Here is a 3,855-nt window from a genome sequence, read left to right as displayed (position 1 = left end):
ACTTCTGTTTTAAAATCTTTTATATATTTTACTTATACAAAAAATCTTTTATATAATGTAAGATAATATTTTAAAAAATATCCAACCCATTGTAGAAATGATATATCTATCTTGAATACAGTAACTCAATAGTCAAGAATAATGCGCTTAGCAATTACGATATCAAGAATATAATAAAGGGCTTTCTCTATATGATCTTATTTATCCGTAAGAAAAAACCTTTACTTAATTAGCTTATGCGTTACTCCGTTCTCCTTTTGTTTTTAACACAATTTACATTCTACGGGTGCAATCTAGTCAAAATTGAAATTGGAATCAGACGACTGTGATTTTACCCCTCGAGTAGTTAGGTTTAATAGTGCCAATAAAAGCAAAACTCAGAGAAACCACTAAAGAGAAAAAGAAGAAGTGAAAATGACGTGAAATTATGGCATTGAATTCTTGGTTAGTACACTTGCAATTATACCATTTGAACCTTTAATTCTCCTAGCTACCCACCCTCGCCTTCAAGTGGGGACTCAAGATATGGGTGCCCAATTTATTATTATTATTATTATTATTAATTTTAATTTTAATTTTTTTTGTTCTTGAGCCGGCAAATGTCTAAGAGATAATTAACTCAGATGAGTTAGCTACAGGCTTAAGTATCCTCTCCAAGCCTTGACCTATCTTCTGGCATTGGATTGGCTCCTATCATATGTTAGGGAATTTGTTACTATAAAGAAAAATAAAAAAGAAGAAAATATCATTTGGCTCGAGATCCCAAGAAGATTGAGGAAAGAAAAGAAAATTCCAAATCTTCTGTGTAGGGATCCGAAAGTAAATGCACTCATTGGCCGTGGCACATCAAATTTTGGAGAATTTCTAAAGAGGAATCATTCCATCCTGATCATACTCACATGATATGTTTGCTCCATGACCTCTCACTAGTGATGTTGTGTCTATTCAAGTTTTGCTCGAGATGAGTGCAGAGGTATCAATCATATATACTTCAAATTATTCAACAAATAACTGGTGCTTATATTTTCCCGTGTAGACCAAAAACTTAGGTGTATTTAGATTAGCTACACGGGTTAGCCATAATATGCAATAAATAGTCTATATGAGCTTCACTTGTTTAGACAAGTGTATGAACATTCCGAACGAACAATTGTTTTTGGATTGTTGTCCAGGTGTCAAAAATTGGGTAATTATAAAATAATAATAAGCATGAATTCATTAGTAATAATAATGACTATTTTAGTCTTAACAATAATGAGTGCTTTAAGGATTAATAGCATTATATGTTCTCTGAGCTTTGACCTGAAACAAATGGACAAGGTAAACACAAAGAGAAGCGTCTGGTACTAATGCTTAAATGAGATCTCTAAGATAGTGTATGCAAGTTCTAGAATAATTCAGCGTGTCGTTGATACAAGTGGTTTGGTCTATAAATAGGCTGATAGGTTTACCTAGATTGGAACTTTATCTTCAATCTTTGTCCGATCTTGATGATGATCTTATCCGAGTCTTGTGACTTGATAATGGCAGAGAGTCATTGTTGTTTATGAACTCTGACACCATTTTCGTGGGATAATCGTGAGATAAGTTTGTAGATCAATGAGAGATAATTATCGAAGGGAGTCGGTGACAAACTAATACTCAATCACTGAGTGTTAGAAGTTGACTTGTCTAGTATATCTGTCTAGTGTATCTGATCAATTTCAGCAAGATCAGCAATAACAATAATAATAACAATAACATGTTCAACAATAAAAGTAACGATGGGTTCAACAGTAATAGTAATAACAATTTTATTAGTAAGAATAATAACAGCTTGAACAATAGCAATGGTAATAGCTTTTTCAACAAGAATAATAATTTAAATAATCACATAAAATGGAGAAAGAGGAAGTGATTAAGAGAGAGAGGATGTGACCGTATGGTGTTACACCAGTGAGTGACATAACCTCGAATCAACAATGGCTAGGCCTTCGACAAATGTTGAGTTATAGATGACAAAGAAAATGGGATGACGTTTGTGGCTGAACAAGCTTTCCACCAAGCTCTATTTGAGGTTTTTGTAAATTTACAATAAAGAGATAATTCTTTTATTCAATAATGAATATTGTCATGTACATGGATATATATAAACAGAGTGTGTACAAAGTAGCCGTTGGTTTTCTAGAGAATTTCCTTGTACAGCTTGATATGTCTTTCCTTATTTTCACCCATGCTTTGATTGTATTTCCTTAAGTCTTGGTGTATGATATTTCTCTGATTGATTGGGCGTGTCTGATGGGATATTTTCTTCTTGATGCAGCACCATATCTTCATGAGCTGTAGAGGAGTGAGTCACGGCTGATTGGTTAACAGCCCTCCTAAAACTGATGGGGGAAAGACACACCATCAGTTTTCCTTTGAGAAAGTTGAAGCGAAGAGAGGATAAACCTTTGGTAAAAATATCCGCGACTTGATCAACGGTGGAGATAAATTTCAACTGAACATCTTTATTGGCTACTTTCTCACGGATAAAATGAACATCGACCTCAATGTGTTTCGTACGATCGTGGAAGACCAGATTAAAGGCCAAAGCAAGCGCTCCAATATTATCACACCAGACTATGGGGCGAGACAAGAGGGAGAGGTGTAAGTCTTGGAACAACATACGAAGCCAATAGAGTTCAGCCACTGTCATTGCCAAAGCCCGATATTCAGCTTCGGTGCTACTGCGAGAGACAGTAGGTTGCTTTTTGGCAGCCTAAGAAACAAGACAGGGACCTAAGAAAACACCATAGCCCGTCGTGGAGCGGTGATCATCCGGGTCACCAGCCCAGTCTGAATCGCTGTAGGCATGAAGGTCAAGAGAACCACGTGTAAAGTAGAGGCCATGGTCCACCGTGCCTTTGAGGTAGCGAAGGACACGTTTAGCCGAAGTCCAGTGAGCTATAGTAGGAGCATGAAGGTGTTGGCAGAGCTGGTTTACCGAGTAGGCAATTTCAGGTCGTGTGAGGGTGCAATATTGCAAGGCACCCACGACACTGCGATATTCACGAACCTCGGCGAGAGGTTCCTCAGATAAAGAAGATAACTTGCTGCCTGATACACATGGAGCAGCATATGGTTTTGCACCAACCATACGTGCACGATGGAGGACATCCAATATATATTTGCTTTGGCGAAGGTGAAGACCGTGAGCTGTCCGGGTTACCTGAATACCAAGAAAATATCCAAGTGGGCCAAGATCCTTCAATGCAAATTCTTCTTGAAGGCGTTTGATGAGGGAGGCCAGCAGGTTGCTATGTGTTCCTGTCAAGATAATATCGTCGACATAAACAAGTAAGAACAAATGAACACCATGTTTATGATATGATAAATAAATAAAGAAGTATCCATAGAGGAGGCCGTGAAGTCCAGTTCAAGGAGACACTGAGACAGCCGATGAAACCAGGCCCTTGGTGCTTGTTTGAGGCCATATAAGGACTTGTATAGCCGGCAAACATGGTGGGGAAGCATGGGATCAACAAAGCCTTGGGGCTGCTCCATATAGACTTCTTCAAGGAGTTTGCCGTGTAAGAAGGCGTTGGAAACATCTAGTTGACGGAGGGGCCAGCCAAAGTGAACAGCAAGTGCGATGAGGACACGGACAGTAGCTGGTTTGATTACGGGGCTGAACGTCTCTGAAAAATCAACTCCAGAAATTTGATCAAAGCCTTTTGCGACCAAGCGGGCTTTATACCGATCAATACTGCCATCGGCACGTTGCTTCAACTTGTAGACCCATTTGTTACGAATGACATTCTTATGGGCAGGCCGTGGAACTAAACTCCACGTATGGTTGGCTAACAATGCATCAACTTCATGACCCATGGCTTG

Source organism: Corylus avellana, chromosome ca1, assembly GCF_901000735.1.
Source record: "Corylus avellana chromosome ca1, CavTom2PMs-1.0".
Lineage (NCBI taxonomy): Eukaryota > Viridiplantae > Streptophyta > Magnoliopsida > Fagales > Betulaceae > Corylus > Corylus avellana.
Note: the sequence above shows the minus strand (reverse complement) of the source record.